General features: G+C 34.2%; 1 protein-coding gene and 1 long non-coding RNA gene across 2 annotated transcripts in view; both read left to right on the plus strand.

Annotated features, from left to right (window-relative positions):
• Window positions 1–23,156, plus strand: part of LOC106052990 (FMRFamide receptor-like) — a 120,479-nt gene that overhangs the window by 91,571 nt on the left and 5,752 nt on the right. The gene's annotated exons all lie outside the window — the stretch shown is intronic.
• LOC129927265 (uncharacterized) lies at window positions 503–6,059 on the plus strand. The gene is made up of 2 exons (XR_008778908.1): window positions 503–1,326; window positions 5,299–6,059. It is a non-coding gene; the product is annotated as an uncharacterized LOC129927265 (long non-coding RNA).

Below are 23,156 nucleotides of genomic sequence, written 5' to 3' on the forward strand. Positions count from 1 at the left end.
TTTTCATTTCATTTAATATTGGTGTGTCCGATGGGCCGGTATCTGTACGGACTAATAGGACCATAGTAATCATCTTTTTTGAAATTACATCTGTATTTTATAAGATAAGGGCCGCATGGATGTCACTAAGACACGTATTAAATTGTTAAAGCTTTTATAGTATTCTCTTACAAAAAGGTCCCTCTGAGAGACATATTTAGGGTTTATATTCACTATATCACATTATCAAATTTAACATAATGATTTGAGGACAGTTAGTCCTAGAATTGGATGTCTATCATATAAAATTCAATTTATGGGACGGATGAAATAGAAATGCCCGGGCCGATTATGACACTCAGTCCGCCCCTGGTGTCAACCTAGACCTGCTTGCTAAATAATGATAAAAAGCACATGCCTTTATTTATCCTGGCTGTTTCAGGCGGCCTGTCTCGTGCTCTTGGCAAGAAAGAGTACTTGTATTACACATGACCTAGCATATGGAATAAGAAATGTGCCTCTATATTGTAATGACACAAGATGCGTAGAAGTTGATGTGAATCGGGTTTTTCCTAAGTAATGTGACGAGTAAGAACAGAGTAGGATTATGAACAAGAAGAATAACGGACAAGACGCCTAAGAGGACGACGCTAGGCTAGCGACGACAGAGGACTGTGCCCTTTTTATTGTTTATTAAATTGTTGAAGTTATCAGCCTGCGTTATTAAGTATATTCTTGATTCATTCTGTTGTTGTGTCATATGGACTCGCATGCACCAGTAACATATATATACTCATCAACAAAATAGACCATCAACAGATGTGGCGACCCCCGACGGCCAGGGCGTCATTTTGATCTACAATCTAGTTAACTTCGTGTTCTGGATATATCTACAGTTCTACACTTGGCGAAGTACACTGGAGAAGTACTGGAGTAACATTCGTTTATTTCTACTAGATCTACCCTACGTCTGTGCTAATTATCTGGACTGCAGCTGGATTTTGGCATCTTTGTTCCAGTGGATCTAGACTTTCTATTAGAGAAAATTCGAAACCGTTACCAGCGTCTAGCTTTGTCAGCCAGGTTAGATATTTTTAGATTGAACCTGGATCTATATATAGATCTATATCTATTGTGTCTGAATCCAGAACTATTTCGTCCGTTGAAGTGATCTAGGGCAGTCCGTCGTCAGTATACCTCTATCTAAATATATATACCTCAAGACTACTCAAGAGTGAAGATACCTCATTTTGTCAGGTTTATCTGTTTATTGTGAGTACGGAAAGTCATCTGAGTCTACATATCTAGTATCTACAAGCTGACCGTTGGATCGAGTCACCTTGTCAGGTTTGTTTTTCAAGCTATTAATTGACTGTTGTAGTGTTGCTGAGCTTACAATCTAATCTACACACGAGTGATGGTATACCCTACTACCACACTGCGTGACCATCTAATCAACTTGTAAAGTTGACTCATTTATATTCATCAAAAGAGAGAGTTGGACTTTGTCATTTTTTTTACCTCTCTTGAGACAGCACCACCAGCTTGTCTCAGTATTGACTTATGTTCCTGACCTGAAGACAGAAGCCAGCACCAACAGATCATCAAGTGGAACCGGAACCTTGGAACCCTACCAGAGGACTTTATCTGAGATTCGTACCATACTGTGGCAGCACCAGGAGAGATTGGCCTAACTCAGTACTGCCTGTCGAGTAGCCTGTGGGAGCACACCTTGCCTTGCCTAAGACTAAGACAGTGGGGAACTTGTGTGGAACTGACCGTTGTAGCTCCGTGGACTGAACAAAGGGGATCTAACTAAAGATAAGTTTATTTTTTCTCTCCATTATTATTAAATTAAGTCTATTAGGGACAGTAGATCTTTGTTAAGAGCAGGTTGCCTGATAAGGGCGTCATTATAGGACACATTAGAAAGTGGACCTGCTCCATTTAATAAAGTCTCGATGATTGTTTAGATTGTCTTGTTTTGTTCGTATCCACGTACATTTTATTTTTTTTAGAAGTCAGTTGAAGTCATCTTTGTTTGTCTCTTTCAGTGTATACTTCCTCTAAAAAGTCTCATCTCATTAGAATAGATTTATTTTTTTTGTGTCTTATTACGTTTATTTTACACTATTCTTATTATATATTAGTAATTTTATCTTAAGTAGATAAGGTAAGCCACGTTTAATCTAGATTATAAATTCTAGATTGTTTCCAGGTATTAACTAAATTGTTATACCTATGAGAGCCTTAGATCTATTTTATCCTGAGGACAACTGAGTCTAAGGAGTAATTATTTATAAATAGATCTTTTGTCCCGATTAATCGGTTGACATTATTTTATAGATGTGTTTAAACACAGTCTAATTGGTCAGAATAAAATTTTTTGTCAGTATCACTGGATTGTGATTTACTGTTGGAGGTATAATATTGATTTATCTATTTGAAGTTGTATTGAAGTTGTATTGAATCTAGACTAGTGACTAGAATAGTCCTGGGGGTATTTATTGGCAAGAAGTAAGTCCATTGAATTAAGTATTAAGGTATTGATAAAGGTATATGATATTTGTTTATGTGGCCTAAAGTAAGTCCACTGAATTAAGGTGATATAAAATTTTTGAGTTGTATTCAAGTATTGTGGCTGTGAGTAAGTACACTGAGGTAATATTTGTTGATATAACATTGAGCAAAGGTATTTAAATATATATATATTACAAGAAGTATTTGAAAGTGAGTTTTTGTGAAAACTAAATTGTGATATTTAGGCCAATAGGGAGGCCATATCAAAACTATATTGAGACATTGTTTAAAATAAAATAAGCATAATGGCAACAGCTCCAAACTTTGATTATATGGAGACTTTTCGCCAGCAAATTATTGCTGAGGCTAAACAGCTAGAACTTAAAGGGAAGGACCTAACTAGCTATGTGCAGCAAATGGTGACAATAGAGAGAGATAGAATAGATAAAGAAAGAAGAGAAGAAACAGAGCGTAGAGAGAAAGAAAAGGATAGGGAAGCACAATTAATAAAAGAAGAAGCAGATAGGAAATTACAATATGATTTAGAGAAATTGAGAATTGAAGCTGATCAAAATAAACAAAAAGTTAATAGCACTAATACTAATGATAGACCTACTGTTCAGAGTGAAAACATAAACAATAGTAATAGTACAAGTAATGGTAATAGCATGAATGAAAATAGGGATAATCAAAGTACTAATCATTGGCTGAAAAAGAAAATGCAGCCCTTTCAAGAAGATAAAGACAGTATTTCAGACTATTTAAAGCGTTTTGAGATCAAAATGAGCAGTTGTAACATAAGAGAAAATGAATGGTCTCAAATCTTACTTGATTTTGTTCAAGGTCAAGCATTAACTATTTGTCAGAACCATGATCATACCATTCAGAATAGTTATGATATATTAAAGAAAGAGCTTCTTAATGCCTATGGTCATAATGCCAGTACATTTAGGAAAAAATATTTTGAAAATTTTCCTAGTAGTCAGATAGATCCTCAAACAACAGTAAATCTTGAAAAAGATTATTTCAGTAAATGGATGTCATTTGAGCAAATAGATCAAATCTATGAGGGACTTAAAAACTTTATTTTGATAGATAACTTTACAAACAAATGTGAATCTCAGTTACAGTCATTTATAAAAGAGAGAAAACCAAAAACTTTAGAGGACATAGTTATTATTATGAGAACCTACAGCAGTGCTTATCCTAATAATTCATTTTCAAATAAAGACAAGAAACACATTGATTTTGTAGGATAGAGTAAAGAAACTAAGAGTAAAGATAGACATGAAAGCAGAAATGATAGAAATAGAGATAGTACTGACTATAGAGAGATCATCTGTTTGAATTGTCAAGGTAGAGGACATATTGCAGCATACTGTAAACAAGTGAAGTACAATAGATCAGAAAATAGGGACAGTTACAGGAAACAGAGTAGGAAAGTTGAGTTGAAAGAGAACAGAAACAGAAATAACAAAAGTAGAGTGTATTTCACCAATGATAGGGATAGTAGAGAAAGTAGTGATAATGAAGAAGTAGAAGAGATGAACTATTGTTGGGGTGTAGAAGAAATAAATTTTGCAGAAGATGAAACCAGCAGAGTGAGAGTACACTCTGGTTTTATCAATGGGAAACCTATGAGGTTTGTCAAAGATTCGGGATGCAGTACAGTTGGAATTAGGAGTAACTTAGTTAAACCAGATTGTTTATTAGGCTATGAGAAAAAAGTAAGGTTGATAGATGGCAGTATCAAGCGCTATCAAGCCTGTAAAGTTTTCTTAGAAACACCATTTTATACTTGTTATTGTAAAGGTTTAGCAATACCAGGATTGTCTCATGATTTGCTTTTAGGCAATATACATGGACTAAAGGAAATGACTCAAAGAGAAATAGATAGCTGGAATAGAAGACATGAATACAAAATGAGACAAAGAAATTCTTATGGTAAAATGAGAAGAAACATTATTTGTTTTAAATGTCAAAGAAAGGGACATATTGCCAGGCAATGCAGAAGTTGTGACTATTCAGATAGAAGATCTGACCATTATGAGTATGACAGAAATTTTGATAGCAATGCCTATGATAGACAGTATCATAGAGGGAACCCTCAGAGAAGATGTAACTCTGATGAGTACCAGGGTACAAGGGACAATTGTAGGTCATATGGACCTTACCAAAGAAGAAATGGAGAAGCAGAATATAGTTGGAGAAAGTAAATTCTTGATGGTTTACTTATAAGTATATATAGATATATATACTAGCAATGGTTTAATTGTATAGTGCATGAACATGTTGAGTTCTTTTAGATTGTAAATAATGATATTTATTTGTATGCTATAGTATGGCACTCATAAGACCATGTTAATGAGAAAGGGAAATACTTTGAAGAGTTACAGTGAGATAAACTATTGTAAATAATGATTATTCATTTTGATTTGTTTATGCATATATGTATATGTTCTAGTCAATGGGTATGAATAGGTTGTTTATATATGGACTATATATTTTATTTCCTTTAAAGGAAGATAACTCAGTAAAATATAAATTGGGAATTTTATGAAATCAAGGGAGATAACTATAAAATTTCAATAATTGAAGTCAAAGGTGTAAATTAAAGTAAGTATGATCATCTACAGTCATTATTTTTTTTATATAATCATTATCATTCATTAGTAAAAGGCTAGGTCAGTTTGGAAATGGTAAGTGGAGATAAAATATACTTATTGGTACCCAACAAAACAGTTAGGTAGAATAATTTGGAAAGTTGTTTTGACACAAATATTACATTTTGTCTGACAGGAAAGGTTTGGTGTGATGTGAGGCAACCGCCAACGTACATATAGCCAATAACAGTATTTACTCTGAAAAACTCTGTTTTATGCCTATGGAGTCAGCAAAGGCATCTTCGTATGTGGACTATATACATGTGTATTTACTCTGAAAAACTGTTTTATGTCTGTGGAATCGACAAAGGCATCGTCGTATGGGGACTGTATACATGTCTTGATGGACTTAGTACTATTGGTTGGTGAAACTATTACACTGTACTATACTATTTTATCGTCAATGAGTGATGATTGGAACACCGCATACCAGATATTTTCTTACTAATAACTGTATTGGAACTGTACATATTGTTTTCTTGGTGTCAACATTCAACTACAGGGTGAACTTTGTGACATAGAAACATGGACACCAGGAACTGATGAAGATGGGAAACATGATGATGTCCATCAAGATCAAGATATATGTTTGTTTGGTCTTTCCCCAAAATTTTGGCCATGTATATTGTACAGACATGACAGTAGGGATAGTGTTTTAGACTGAAAAAAAAAAATTGACAAAATTTTTTTTTTGATAAAGGGGGGAGGAAATATGTAATGACACAAGATGCGTAGAAGTTGATGTGAATCGGGTTTTTCCTAAGTAATGTGACGAGTAAGAACAGAGTAGGATTATGAACAAGAAGAATAACGGACAAGACGCCTAAGAGGACGACGCTAGGCTAGCGACGACAGAGGACTGTGCCCTTTTTATTGTTTATTAAATTGTTGAAGTTATCAGCCTGCGTTATTAAGTATATTCTTGATTCATTCTGTTGTTGTGTCATATGGACTCGCATGCACCAGTAACATATATATACTCATCAACAAAATAGACCATCAACAATATTTGTGTCTTTCTGTGTATTTTTTTAGGTTTTGTATTTATCAGTTTTGGTTCAGTGATTGACTGTACTTTTTAAAGTTTTGTGTTTATCAGTTTTGATTCAGTGATTTACTGTACTTTTTAAAGTTTTGTATTTATCAGTTTTGATTCAGTGATTTACTGTACTTTTTAGTCTTCTGTCCCGTAGAGTCTTTAAGTTGTTCTAGTCAAATGTCAATATTAATCTGTTCTATAGTTATGAAATATCTCTGGCACACACTTTGATCACGAGATCTTAAACTATCGTACGTATCCGCATCATATTTCGTACACAGGTTCCTTTTACCTCTTAGGTGCTCACTAAGAACGTTTTTTGACAGATTCACAACCGGACGGCAGCAATTGGCGAAAAACCGCAAGCCTTCTGAAACCTTTGTATTTTATTTTGGGTATTTTCCCAAAAGGCCGCAGTCTACAAAAACATTTTTTAAAATAATAACGAATTTCGATTTTTTAAAGCAATTTTTTTCTTTTCCCCAAAGTCTACTTATTTTTAATGTCTTACGTCATTTCCACTTCCTTTTAGACGCGGTCAAAATAAAAAACAACAATCCTAATAGCATTATTATAGATTTAGAGTTTTTTTCCTTTTTTTTTTTTTTTTTTTGAGAGAGAGAGAGAAAGTGAAAGTACTTTGTAAAGCTATATATTAAAAAAACACTAAATCTTAATAGCATTAAAATGTGTTGTGGGCTAATCTAATCTGACTTCGACTATGTATCAATTATTACTTAACATTAGCCACAGAACATTACAAGTTGAATATAGTTGATAACAACATTCAGTTCTATAAAATGAGACTTTATTAACCACTGGGAAATCCGTCCAGTCTTCATAAAACGTCGCTATATCTAATTACTATTCAACTACTATTCAAAACACAGCCTACTTCTAACATAACGCCATGTTCGTCTCTTGTTCGCCTAAGTCTACTACGTCATTAGTCTGTCTTACTACGTCACTACTTTTACCGTCGCTAAAACTATCTATATTATAAAGTAGAATGTGAGGTGTATGTATGTATGGATGTATGTTACTTATAGACATCAAAACCGCTTGACCAATCTTGATAAAACTTGGCAGGACTGTTCCTTGGGTACTAACTTAGACCGTAGTGTATGTATTGTAGCCCTAAAACAAACTTAAGACCCTCAAAAAAAATAAAGTTGTCATACTCTATTACAGCTATAGTATTTTATGGATCTAGGCCATGGTTAACAATGTTGACATGAGAAAAGATCGAAAGGATTTAGATCTAGATCTAATTTTAAGAAATACACTTTGCGCACATAGTTTTTTACTTTGACACATGAAAATACAAAAGAAGATCCATTGATTTCATTATATAATAAAATTAACCTTCAATTTTGTATTTCAAAAGCATTTTTTACATAAATTAGTTGCTTATATCTGAGACTACAGATTTCCTAACGAACATTCTTTCATTAGACAATATCGTAATGAATCGCATACTAAAAATTAATTCGTTTAATTGTTTATTTTATAATCCCATCCCTAGATCTAAAACTATAATTCAACTCTAAGATGATAAAACTTCTCTTCGCACAGATAGTTTTATACTTTAACACATAAACATACTAATTAAAGTCCATTCATTTCATATTTTGATCAAATAAACATTCAAATTTGGTTTTCTAAAGCTACATTCGTTTACGAAAGCTGCGAAGCCGAGTTGAGATAGGCCTAGATCTATATTCATTCATGAATCGCGTACTAAAAATTATTTCGTTTAATTGTTCACTTTATAATCCCATTCATTTAACAAAGCTGTCGCTCTTTTCGTTTTTAATAGATATGAATGTATCGGCTTCGGGTAAACTCATTTTCGCAAAACTAATTTTATTTTCGTAGCGAAAGAGAAATAACATACATCTAAATCCAATCCACTACATTAGTGAACACAAACTTAGACCCGCAGGCCGCGGGTAATGCCAGGCTAGTACACAATATATTTAACTAAAAAAACTAACCTACTCTCTAAACTAGTACATTAAAATGGTAAATCTAGATGTATTATAATTTCGCTACATTCAAAAGGTCTAATGTAAACAATGAAAGCTAATGAAACCAAATTGATATTTCTTTGTATTTAGAAAAACACATTTCCAAAACACACCTTGGAAAAAGATTACTTTAAAAAAACAAAAAGCTTATAAAAGGAGAAGAACCCCTAATTTCTGCCATTTATCTGATAATTAATTAACTAATTGTTTAATTTTTTAAATGTATTCATGTCTTGTCAAGTACAATCAATGATTGTGCAAAGTTTCAATGGGAAACGGAAGAAAAAATATGTTCAATCTTTTTACTAGACAGACAGACAGAGTTGATATAATCTTTGTAAATAAATGTAGAAAGGGGAACTTGACTGTGACATTCAACGCATTTTTTCTCTAAGCCTGAAACTGATGGTATGAAGAAATATATGCGGTGTCTAATAACCTACATGGCTTGTGTCAATGGAAACAAGAAAGAAAGGCATTGAAACAAAGTGTGTAGATGCTCAATAGTTGTTGTTTTTTTTTAACCTTTTCTTCTTCATTGTACAAAAATAAAGATTTTGGAAAACTGTCGACCTCAACTCACATGTGCAAATGTCTTGGTTCTTTTCAAAGGACAACCAATCAACAGCATTGCTTGTCTGTTCCGTCACTCAGGGAACACCACCATACATCAAATAGCTATCCCACACTGATCCAGCTGACCCAACTGACCCACAGTAATTACTAGTGACCGAAAAAATCACTAGGTCTAGCACTCAAAGTAATTTGTTGTCCAAAGTGTCGAGGGCGACGTCCACTGAAGTGTATCTCATTTACTGTCCACTTTCTCGTGTAATCTAGACGTTTTACGCCCCTGGAGTAGGAAGCTAAATATAGGCAGTTAAAGTTATTTATCTGATCTTCATGTGGGTAATATTATGAATTATCATTTATTAAAAGTAGTTAAGTTTCGAGTGATGCCCTTTTGAGAGCGTATCTACATTTTAGTCACGACTAATAAGACTGGAAAAGCTATTTTATAACCAATTTCATCTACTTATAACCAGTTTTCATTTCCGAAAGTTACGGGGTTACGTAATAGCAAAATAGAATGCAGTTTCACATTGTATACTGGCATGTAGTCAGATGTAGCGGACAATGAACATTAGCACAAAATTGAACATTCAGAATCTTCTGACTACAATACACATGATGTAGACAAAACTATATATATATATATAACAATGCCTTTTTTATGACTGTGGGCACAAATACGTCGTGCCGGCACCTCTCTCAATGGGGGGGGGGAATATAGGACTCTTCTTGTATTGAAACGCTTATTATTAATTTCTGAGTAGTTAAAAGCTAGACAATCCATCATTGAGTACCGGCAACTACCTTTGTCCAAAAAAAGGCACTGTCCAGACAACCACTAACATAACAAATAATAAAGCTTGTCTTCGAGTCCGAAGATTAATGAGGAATACATTATTTCCCGTGGCTGCGCAGCCCCAGCTGTGACCTGCATATTTTGCCACATCCAGGGCAAGCATAACCATTGTCCGCAGGTGGTCGATTTAGATTTTCTTTTCATTGTCTTTCAAATTATGCAGATCCCACCAGCGACAAAAACAACAACATCAGTTTTAAGTACGACCTGACATATGAGATAGATTTGGTTTGAGATTTGAGTCATAATATTTTCCGATTTTTTTTTTTAAATACCGACACAATTAAGGAACTGTCTAATGTATTTATCTATAAAACACTCTCGTAATTCCGTCCCTTTAAACTTGTTTTCTTTGGCGGCTTGAGTTAAGATAAATGGATCCCACTGATAAAGCTGGAGCCTTGGTCTGCTGTTGGGTGTGCTTAGAAAACAGGTTCTTCTTAGGCTCGTGCTTTATCAGAGATCAATATATCATTAGGGAGTATCCAAGTCTTTGGTCTCTTTGTTTCATTACACTTGATATTATTTAGAGACACATTGATTTTCATCACGTGATAGACAGACTTAGTTTTATTGCTGACGTCTGGAAGCTGAATGCCACAGTCTTAAATGTTTTAGAATTAGGATCACGTTTATGTAAATATTAATTGTAAATTCATTTACCACAGAGAATTTCCCACGTTATTACTAACAATCCAATTAAGAGAGTGTTAGTAACTCTACAGTTTGAGAGAGAAAGTTGGGAATTTAAAACTTTCATATAAACATGATTTATTGATATTGTATCTTTGTTGTTGCCCTGAATATTAAAATTGAGATAAGCCGTCATAATGACAACAAGATGCCAATCTACACTATGGTCTGTAAACATGTCTCTTAGTACGACGACATATCGGATACAACCTAAACCATCATTAACTAAATTGAGTGGAATAATGTACATGGTCAACGGGATACAAAATATTAGAAGATAGTTCAAAGTTGTCACATAGTAGTGAAGGGAGAGCACTTCAGTTCTTTTGTTCCTCTGTGAAGTCTACGGCTACCAAATTTTAAACAGACCAAACTAACAAAACTTTCATAACTCTTTGGATTCAGAATGTTGGACAATGCTAAAGACAATAATTATTTTTTCAGAATATGTTTTTTACAAGAACTATTTGACAATTTTAGGACCAAACATTGGCTTAAAGTAAGAGATGAAAAAAATAATTATTAGTAGTCACAGAGATGGCGCAATATATGGTATACAACAAATGGACCCTCGAAATGAGTGCAGACACATTGACTATGAAAGGAGTCTCACAAAGAAAATCGAAGCTACTCAGTTTCACTAAACATCACATTCCCCTTCTCTCATTGACGTGAACCAAGCTAGAAGGATGTACGCCACGGACTAGATCCAGTATTGGCCATCAAGTATTGGCCATCAAGTAATGGCCATCAAGTATTGGCCATCAAGTATTTGGAGATTTGTTTACGGACAAGTTTTTATTCTGAGCGATGTCAAGAACGATAATAAAAAAAAAACCACTGCTGCAGCTAACTAAAACATTTGTTGAACCAAAGTTTATGCTATAAGCTTAGTAATGTGACGGTGCTAACAAGTGCACAATAGTGATCGACTTGGTCGTTTATGACCTTGTCAAGATTGTTAATGACATCTACTGAAATATATATAATTCCATTAGCAATCATGGTCTTATTATTTACTAAGTGATATCAAAGTTATATTCAATGTATGCCATATTTAACATAACGGCCGGTATGATATGGTACTATGTAACTTTGAATGAAAATCACCGTTTAAGCAACAAAATATCATTGTATAAATAGAAGTGATGATGTCTTAGAATATTTATAAGATCATGAATTTTGTATCTACAAGGACATTTTATACTGGGTAACTCGTTCAATATGCACCGTGTGTATTTATGTCTTATTTTGTCTCTATTGTTAGATGTTCATTTTGAAGACTAACTCTGTTCTCTATTCTATCAATGAATCGATTACGTGACGCCCAATTAACCTCAACTTTAATGATGCTTCAGCCAAGAGAAACAAAGAGAATCAGAATCCCATGACTTCGTATCAATGTCCTCAATCTGCCAAAAATGTATTTAAACATTAAAGAATTAAAAAAACAACAACTCTATCAAACTTTAACAGACTGTGGTTAATGAACTGCTGCTAGCTATGAAACTTTCTCGATTAGCTGATGACAGAGTTGATAAGAGTTGTGGGCCATTGCACAGCAAGAGAACTCTAAAAGTCTCTACTGTACTATCAAGGTCTAGTTAAAACTATAGGCCTACGTATTGCTGGTATCATTGGTCTGTAGCTCACTCCAAACCGCTAGCACAACTAAAACGATGTGTAATAAAAGTCTTTAATAAAATAAACTTGAAAGACTTCTATTTAAACAAATTTGAGTACAATTTTTATTTACATAGATTCCACTTGAAATGAGATCTAGGCCTCTAGTTCTAACCCAAATGAAATGAGATCTAGGCCTCTAGTTGTAACCCAAATGAAATGAGATCTAGGCCTCTAGTTGTAATCCAAATTAAATGAGATCTAGGCCTCTAGTTGTAACCCAAATGAAATGAGATCTAGGCCTCTAGTTGTAACCCAAATGAAATGAGATCTAGGCCTCTAGTAGGAACACAAATGAAATAAGATCTAGACCTCCAGTTGTAGCCCAAATGAAATGAGATCTAGGCCTCTAGTTGTAACCCAAAGGAAATGAGAAACCAAAATATCACTGGCCTACACAAGCACGTCTCTACTGTCTCACATAATCCTCCTCAGTCCCACACGTGGCTTCTCCCCTATTCATTATGAGAGACCCACTCATGGTTTCACCAACACCACCCCAGCCAAAAGCCTATTCCCCTCTCATTGTCGTTACCTTTGAAACTTACATATACTCTATAACAATACATGTTTTGGTCACTTTATTTAATTCATATCTATGTTTATTACTTGTTTATTTTAAAACACCTAGCGAACTTAACCTCTAGACCATTTGAATGTCCAAAAAAAAAAAGAAGCATTCTTCTGATCCACAGTCATTTCTCCCGTATGCAAAATACCACCTCAGTGGTCAATGGTCACATGCCCTAGCTAAGCTCCTCCCCCACCTCGCCACATCCGTTCACTAACAGCCGTTAGGCATGTATTAGACAAACAATGGCTCTATTTACTTGTGTATCTCTCACAATGACAAGTGGACAACATAAATACACTACATTTAGAAGCTTCAGTGAACGTATTTATAACTTTTAAGAAACAAATGATGATATATACATATATTAAACATAAAAATTAACAGCAGCACCAGGGACCAAGTTTTTAAGTGAGAGAAAGTAGTGAGCTAAATGCTACGAAAATAGGGGACTGCGTCGACCAAGGCTCGAACCAGTGACCCTGGAAACAATAACACCGTCTCGCGATATCGCACTAAGCGAACTTGGCCTCTAGACTCTAGACCAGGGGTTCTCAACCTGTGGGTCGATTTGCCATTTGCCAGGGGTCGCCTATTGCTATCTGAAAATTGAAAGGGGGGGGGGGTGCTATTTTTCATTGGAAGTTTGTTTTAATTACTCTATAGTTTCTAACGTGTTACAAGGACAGTTGTACAATGTTTGATTTGTATTTACGCGGTTCAGTGCCTCCCGCCTTGTAAATGCTCAAATTACATTATTATTTAAAAAATTATGAAACGACCTTAACGTTTCAGTAAAATAAACTAAAAAGTGACAAATATAGATCTAAGAATAAGGAAATGTTGCTAGAGAATACAGAGGGCACTTTTAGTGAATGTATTATCATTGTTTATAGGTAGACCTTTTTTTCATTGGTAGTATTTTTTTTATTTTATTTTTTTGTAATTGTCATTTGTAAATAGATGTTGCAGACCATATCTTTGCTGTTCAAGTATTGTAACAATAGTCCATCAAATGTGTCGTAACACCATTGCGGGATTAAAAATATAAAAATTGCTATGGTGAGGATATAATCACGTCGTGAAAAAAAATGTCTGTAATAATACGCCATCATATCATAGTCCACGTGATTGAAGGAATTCAATCATTATGGAACAACTCATGAACACGGGCAGAAGAACGTTAAGAAAACAAATTGACAATTTTTAGCGGAATTTTCAATTTCAATAGTTAAAGCAGGAATGAATGGAAACGTCCTGAAGAGTCATTTGTAATGAAGTTCTATCTGTCGAAGGTATGAGGCTGAACAAACGTCCGAGCTTTACCGATAAGGACGTTCAGTGTTTTTGTTTTGAAGGTTGGTGGAGTCAAGCAATCAAGACTTCACTCAAATGGTAAGTACTATAATCAAAACATAGCAGCACTTGAAGCTTCTTATTCACACCAAGGAGTTATTGTCAGCGGCCAAGTACATTGCTTGAGTTCTGATTGGAGCCGAATACGTTAATAAATTTAGTGCAATTTCTATATCTAATGACACTGTCCACAGGAGAATAGTTGACATTATCAATCAAGTAATTCAGGAAATAATGTCTGCTCCTTTTACAATATTTAGCACCCAGTTTGATGAATCCACAGACGTTGTAATACTTGCGAGTTTAAAGATTAGTTTTGATGCAAACCTCTTGAAACTACCTCTGCAGCACGTCATGTAACTGACAAAGTTGGTTCATTTTTGAAAAAGACCTCTTGGGAAAAAATATTTGTGGTGATAGTGCTCTAACTATGCTAGGATGTTCTGGCTTTCTATGTTTGGTACAGAATGAGTTGCCAGAAGAATCCATCTTAACTCACTGTATGATTCATTGACAAATATTAGCGACAAAGACATTGCCACTAGCAATACATTGATGCAGCTCAATATGATTTTTTCTTCAATTGTTTGTAGTAATTCCGATTTATTTCTACATATCTTTGTGAAACATGGTTTTTCTGCCTTTTAGTTATCAAGTCTAAATTCAGAAATAAACTTGATACAATAGATGTGAATTCCTAATCTAATGAAATATAAACAAGCTCAACCTTTGCACTAACTGTGAAGTGTTTAGAAATACAGTCGTTAAAATTGTGTAGCAATGGAGTAGACTGTATCGAAGACTGTACGTTTTCCATGCTAGGCAATACTTTTTAAACTGTCAGTTAGGTATGCAACATGGTTACATGAATATTATAAACAAGCAAAAAAAATTAAATAAATGAAAGTCTTAAAAGATAAACTTTTTTTAAAATTTAAGCAAAAATTTATTTTAAAACTAAATAAAAGAATTGTAATGTTCAGACCTTAGCAATGGAATTAACATCATAGATATCACTATTATCAGATATGTACATTTTGATAAAGATTTTATAACAATAGCTAAAGCATATTTACCAAGGCCTATAATAAAAAAAAAATTATAGTTGGGGGTCGCCACCTAGAGAAAAATTGCATTGGGGGGTCGCGGACTTAAAAAAGGTTGAGAAACGCTTCTCTAGACCATCGGAGTGTCCAAAGAAACATTTTTCTGAATTATTTTCGTAGCATTTAATTGCTGCGTGAGTGTCCTGCATGGTTGGGCGACGTAGGGAATCAGGACGGATATTGATCATGAGTATATATAGGAGTTTCTAGAAGAATCCTTTGATAGTGAGTAGCTTCTGGAAACTTCCTAACATAACATAAGGTAAGTTCAATAGTTCATGTTCTTAACAAATACAATCAATTATACATAATACGCCTACGTGAAAAAGACTTTCCTCGTTTTTTAGCGGCCCGCCGAAAGTTCAATGCGGTCTGTCTGTTCGTCCTGTTTAGATCACAGAAATTTGAACAGATATTGAAAATCTGGCATCATGATATTTTAAACTTTTCAATGTTCTGATGAAACGGCTACTTTTTTCTTTTCTGATGGCGAATTATTTTACTTTTAAAATTAAAAATGCAAACCATTTTTGCTTAAAAAATATACCATTTTTACAACTATACATTATTAATAGTTGTATTCATGTGAAAATAATTTCATAAAGTGTAAACATGTACATGTACATCTTAGAAGTATTTATTCAAAGTTTTTATTGAATTCAAAGACAATTTTTTGAAATAACATTTTTATTTCTAAATGACGTGCATTCTGTTATAAAAGCTGCTTATATTTTAAATAGAATGTTTACTTTTGTTTAAATATTGAAAGAATATATTTTTTATACATATAAGTTGAATTCAATGTAAAACAACATTTTACTAGCAGTGTTTCATATTATGCACTTGCTATGCAATGAGCCATGGTATTTTTAAGGCCTTAATTGGCCTTTTAGAAAACAATCATATAAAATATAGATAGTTATTCAATAAATCAGATAAGCTAGAACCATACCCACTGAAGCTTCTATATGTAATGTGTTTATATTGTCCACTTGTCTTTGTGAGAGATATACAATTAGATAGAGCCATCGTTTGTCTCTAACAATCTTCTTCTCAATAGTCTAACCCTATTGCTATCAGCATCATTCTCTTCCGTACACATTGTTAGCGACCTCCGAAAGGGGAAAAGACGCTATTAGTTTTGTGTGAAATGTCTGTCCGTCCGTCCCGTTTAGATCTCGTAAACTAGAAAAGATATTGAAAATCCGACATCACAATATTTTAGACCATTCAAAGTTCTGATGCAACGGCTACTATTTTTTTTTTCTGAAAGCCAAAAAATCTAATTTTTAAAATCAGTTATGCAAGCAGTTTTTTAAAGAGAAAAAGATAATTAGAATGCATTATAAGTTAGACCTAATTTAAAACAAATAGTAATCTTATAAACTTTAATTTCCTAAATTTTTATAATGTAGTAACCGCATCAGAATACAGATTTCACATTTTTCAAAACAATTAGATCAATCGTAAGACATCAGTTAGGTCAGGGGAGGCGCGGTGGCTGAGCAGTAAAGCGCTTGGCTTCCGAACCGGGGGTCCCGGGTTCGAATACTGGTGAAGACTGGGATTTTCAACTTTGGAATCTTTGGGCGCCTCTGAGTCCACTCAGCTCTAATGGGTACCTGACATTAGATGGGGAAAATTAAAGGCGGCTGGTCGTTGTGCTGGCTACATGACACCCTCGTTAACCGTAGGCCACAAAAAAACAGATGAACTTTACATCATCTGCCCTATAGACCACAAGGTCTGAAAGGGGAACTAGTTAGGCCAGGTTGAAATCTAACTTTGCATTTACTTGCACCTATCCTTTGATCTGCTGTACCATTGGGGCACTAAACAAGATCTGTCAACCTTCTTTCTCCATTCTTATCTCTCATTTGTCTTTGATATAATTTCATTTAAATGTTCTTTCAGAAAGAGCCTGCCTGGGTGGACCACTTCGGGGGCCGATTTTGAGTTTGTGTTTCCACACAAACTGTCTTTGTAATCTTGTTTTTTTTTTTTGTTGTTGTTGTTGAAGATAGCTGTTGCAGACAAATGAATCAGAATGATTTCTAACATTTTTATTGTCGTCTAATAAATAGCTGTATCAGTTTAAATATAAAAGAGAGTTTTTCCTATTCGAGCTCGTCGTGAGGTCATTGAAAAGCATTTTTGTTTATATTTGTTTCGCCATTTGTTTTATAGTCCATCCTACTGAAATTCAGATTTTCATTATGGAACAACTCCTTCTGAAACTGGATCTCGAACAAAGAATTAACGTTAAGTCGATTGGTTTTATAGTCTAGTTTTATTTCAATAGTTACTCAGAAATTAAAAACCCTCAGTTTGTAACGAAGTTCTATAAGCCGAGTCTCTGAAACTGAGACATCTGTACCTTTATTTTGACAGAAGCCTCCTATGAAACTGAGACATCTGTACCTTCATTTTGACAGAAGCCTCCTATGAAACTGAGACATCTGTACCTTCATTTTGACAGAAGCCTCCTATGAAACTGAGACATCTGTACCTTCATTTTGACAGAAGCCTCCTATGAAACTGAGACATCTGTACCTTTATTTTGACAGAAGCCTCCTAGGAAACTGAGACATCTGTACCTTCACTTTGACAGAAGCCTCCTATGAAACTGAGACATCTGTACCTTCATTTTGACAGAAGCCTCCAATCTTAGCTGAAAAAGATATCTTATATTTTAGACGAATTTAAAACGCGTTTCTCTTTTGCAAACCTCTTGAAACGACCACTACAAAATGCAATATATGCGAATCATGCAAGTTTGATCAAGTTGATTTTTTAGAAAGGTATAAAATCTGATGTAAAATATTTATGATTTCATTGCGATGATATTGGTTTGGATTTCAACAATTGGAACAAAATTGGTCACAAAAGTCATCGGAACTCACTGTATGATTCATCGACAAATAATAGTAGTTAATAAGTCTCCTAAAAAATATGTCCCCTTCTGTCTCGGAAGAAAATGGATGTGCCCAGTGGAGTCACTGGCTTAGGTTTCGTGGTAACTAATATACTGCCATAAGAATTACAAGAAGCAATTAAAAACGTCACTGTAATAATCAAATGCAACACGGCTTGATTTGTCTGAGACTATCTGATCCTTCCAAATTACATTTAAGCTTTGGCAGACAAAATTGGACGAAAACAAATAGTCGCATGTTTCTAATATGATCTGCTTTCTATGAGGTTACAATAATCATTCTGTGAAAGAACAGTTACGCTTCCTTGTGGACGAAATTTGATACTTTTCAAATGCTCCGTATTTCCCGCTAGCCCTTCTTAGGAGTTCATTCAGACTCAAAGTGGGAGATGTGACGTGGGAGATGTTACGTGGGAGATATTACGTGGGAGATGTTACGTGGGAAATGTTACGTGGGAGATGTGACGTGGGAGATGTGACGTGGGAGATGTGACGTGGGAGATGTGACGAAGACATGACAGAAAATGTTTCATTGAACTCATTAACACTGATGCAGAGAAAAAAGAGTTCTCTTCAATGTCTGTTACACAGTTCCTGATCTTTGTCAGTCTTATCCAGTTTTGTCTGTGTATCTCATTTTTCTTTCATTTCCATAAACATTATTTTCACGTCTAAATACAGAAGTAGACTTTTTGAAGACGATAACATTCGTTGTGATCTTGCAAAGACTACTTTGAGAATCGCTTTGCTTAAGAAACAGAAACAAACTCGACCTTCGCATCGATGTTTTCTTGTATACACTGACTATCGCAATAGTATTGTAGCTGTCTAGTGTACTATCTTCCTTCCTTCCAGGCTTTTTAAAAAGTCACAACATAAATATAGCGCAATAGAAAATAAAGCAAATGGTCATCAAAAATTTGTTTTTCTTTATAAGCAGAAATATATTTTAATTTCATATTATTGCGTAATTAAACATAAAGCTTAGACAATGCTTGCATCCTCATTATGATTTTTATAATATTACCAAAAGTGCAGTTACTCTAGAATATTATTTTGTGGTTGGGGGTTGTCGAATGGTGGAAATAATAAAAAGGGGTCGCTGAGTTAAAGAAAAAAAGGTTGAGAACCGCTGTTTTAACATAAGTAATTTTATATCTATTCCCACTTTCTTAGCTTGATACTGACACTCGCTCAAAAGGTTCATCACAATATGTGAACAGTATTCAGACCCACACACAGGCTACTCATTAGCAAAATATCTTTCTCTTTTTCTATTTTCACCGGGTTGTTTTTTTTACTCTAGGGAAAGGGTGGTGTTTGTCTTAGTACCCATGAGATCCCCCCCCCCAACTTGTAAGTTGTGAGAGACGTTATTTACTCGTCAAAAATGGAGTGAGAGGGGGTAAGGTTCAATACCATTTTTCTCCCAGAGACCAACAATGATAGGACAACAGCGCTGGCAGCTATCTTTACAACTGTTTCCTCATCTGGTCTTTAGATTGGTGTCTCTAGTCATTAAGGGCAGAGACAGCGCACAAATCTAGAAGCAATAATTCGCTGTTACTTAGGACTTAGACTACTCGGGACGTATGCAGATCTAATCTCACCCGTGGTTAGGGCTCATCACGTCATTGACTTGCATCTCTTGTTAGTATTACCAATGTCTAACGGTCACGATTTGGTTTGGTATTAAACTACACTAGTGTAATCATGTTTGTTTCAAAAAGACTTATGAAAAGTATATTTCTTATGAAAGCATACTTTTATACTTGCATTAACTTAGAAGAAAAGGTAAACAGATTTACCGGTGACTGACATTCCGAGTGATCTCTGTTTTTGTGGGACATCCCAGTTCTATTGTGTGACTGTTTGGCTTTTTAGCTAGATCATTGTTTCTTTTTTTTTAAGTCCATAATACGTCATTGTGACAAGATGAATTGTGATTTGGCCGTTTTGGGTGTCTAGGGGGGGTTTATGATTTGAGAACCCACACTTGCACATATAATCTACAGACACAGCGTTATAATGCAGGCAACAAATATTATATTTAGATATAACATTATGTACAGTTTATTATACAAAAGAAGATAATTAAAAGGTGAAATGCTGTACAGTAGCTAGGATGGGATCTAGTGTATTTACATGTAAAAGTCTATCATCATTAGATTCGAAAACCATGTGGTCTGAGTGTCATTAGGCTGGTTGCTTAGCTTTAGGTCAGGTGCTGCACTGATGAGACGGGTGTGGCTGGTGCTTACGCTCTCTGCGGGAGGGCTGGCGTGGTGGATCCAGGCTCCGGGTGCAGTCCAACGATGTATGGCTGCAGAGCTAAGCTGCGTCTACCATTCAGTTAAGCCAGTGATGAGTCTGTGGCTAGCGTTGTTGCTTGGACACTTTTGAAGATAAGTAAAACTGGTATCTGCATATCTGGTACCAACAAATCTGGTATCAGCGTTAGGTTGATAGGATTTCAGGCGGATGTTGCCTATAAATAAAAGCTGCAACGACATGATGTATAGATCGGTTTAGCCATAATGATACTACTGGGACGTAGATGCCTTTCCGTGAAGGACATCTTCAGAATGACGAAGAGAAACTATAAGCTAGTTAATAAAATAAATAATAAAGGGAGACAACAAATAAACAGTGTATTCCATCAAGGGAGATAACAATAATAGCTGGAAATTCCATAAAGAGGAATTACAATGCTAATAAGTAATAAATGATAAGGTAATACAAGTGATATTCACCAGTCACGGTGAATAGCAATTACATACATTGCTTAGAAAAATGAGATGAAAGGGGAAGGGGAGATCAACGTCTGATACTCGCCCATGCTCTCACATAAGTAAACATAGAGCATAAGTAAATGGACATGATTTTATCTAAGTAATATATTCTGGCCAACATTGCTGGTAAAATAGAAAACATAAATAATTACGGGATTCCTTAAAAAGGAATGAGAGTAAATACATACTTGGTAATAAGACATGTTTACAGAAATGTTATGATAATTCCCTGCCAAGGAATTAATCAGTGATAATACTTTAAAGGCTCGTGCTGAGGGATAATTTATCAAGGATAAAATAATAATAGCTAAAGAGCTAAATACATGTGGTAGGAATTATCAATGAATTCTAGTCCAGATAAAGGGGATGACTTTGTACATTTTGCCACGAAAGTCATGATATACAAGATTACAAAGAGAGTTTGTGTTACACAAACTCAGAGGCGGCCCCCGTCGAAGTCGGATCCCTGTCGGATCTGCATATTCGCAAATAATATTCAAGAGGTGATTTAATTTTGATGGTCAAAAGTAATGTTTCAAAGATTCATTTGCCGTAAATTTAAATTTAAATTAAATAAAAAATAGTAGATTAGTTTTAGTATATTATGACATTGCAATATTGATCAAAACGTTTGGAAATGAAAATCTACACTTTTTTACACTTTAAGTTTAGAAATTGAAATTCTACATCTTAATCTAGTCTATTTTAGTCTAAACTAGATCTAGAAATTCTAGATCTAGACTATAAAATAATTTTAATTAGAATATAAATCCAGATCTAGATATACTGTAATAAAAATCTAGATCTAGTTTAAAAAATCAAGATATCATTCCTTTTTTAAACGTGAGTCACATAACGAGGCTTAATAAGCATTACTATACCGAGTTCTTTTTTCATTTCATTTAAAGAATTAATTCTATATAACGTCAGAGGGAAAAAAACACTACGTCACACGGCCTAGCTAGACTAAAAATCGCCTTCATCAATACGAGCCATTTATCGAGTGTTCATAGACATTGGTGCACCGAGAGCGTTCTTTTAGCATTTCATTTAAAGAATTCATTCCATATGACGTCAAAGGAAAAAAAAACACTACGTCACACTGCTTAGTTAGACTAAAATATGTTTTCATCAATACGAGCAATTTTTCGAGGGTTAATAGACATTGGTGCACAGAGTGCGTTCTTTTAGCATTACATTTAAAGAGTCCATTCATATGACGTCAAAGAAAAAAATTCCATTACCTCACAATAGGCTAGTACCGGTACCATAATAAAATGTCTTTATTTACACGAGATATTTAACGAGGGTTCATAGACATTGGTGCACTGAGTTCTAATAGAATTTATTTAAAGAGGATCAAAGCCGCATTGTTTTTGCGTTTTGTCTGTCAGTCGGTCTGTCCGTCATCTTGATATAAAAAAACAACAACTAAAAGTTATTAAAAATTGATTAACCTTTATTTTACGTTTCAAAACATCGCAATAATTTTTAGGTATGAACACAATTGAAAAGTTTATATAATAGATAGATATTTTTTTGGATGGTCTCGTATAAAAATTAGATGTACTACAGCCACGTGGAGAGATTTTCATACCTTACTTTGGTGTTTGGATTCTGTTTTCCTTAAAAAATCGGAACATAATATTAACGATAATTAGATTTTTTTATGTTTTAGGTAGAAAGTTAAATGTGCTGTAAGAGAGAAGTGAGTTAAAATATTTTTCATAAAAATTAGTAAAAACATTATTTCGTAAATGAGAAGATTATTTGTTTATTAATTAGAAGAGGGAGTTCAAATAATTATTTGGCGTTAGTAGATTTTTAAATAAATTCGGAAATTTCTGGCGACGATTTGTAAGAAACAAAATCCGGAACAATCTTTATCGATTACAAAACTTCTATGTTATGTTTCAGCAAGAAAATTAAATGTCTAAAAAGTAATTTTCAGTAATCAATTCTAGTAAATTACTTTTTTTTAAAGCCCTGAACAACATATTGTCGATATTTTTAAAATTTATTTAAAGATGAAAATACGGAACAATTTGATATTGATAACCAAATTATGGTGACGCATTGTCAAATAATATAAGTGTAATATTAGTAAATTATGCTATTTCAAACAATCATGCTATTTACATAAAAAACTGAACAACATATTATTGATAATGTGTTTTTGCAATGTTTAAGCATGGAAATTGAATGTAATATAAGTTAGAAGAGCAAACAAACATTTGTTGGCGCTGATTAGTTTTGCACAAAAAAATCCGGAACAATCAATTTTAGATACTTAAAACTATTGAGATGTTACGGGAGGAACATTAAAGGGTAAATCAGATTTTCAATAGCTTTTAGAATTC

Source organism: Biomphalaria glabrata, chromosome 7 (assembly GCF_947242115.1).
Source record: "Biomphalaria glabrata chromosome 7, xgBioGlab47.1, whole genome shotgun sequence".
Taxonomy (NCBI): domain Eukaryota; kingdom Metazoa; phylum Mollusca; class Gastropoda; family Planorbidae; genus Biomphalaria; species Biomphalaria glabrata.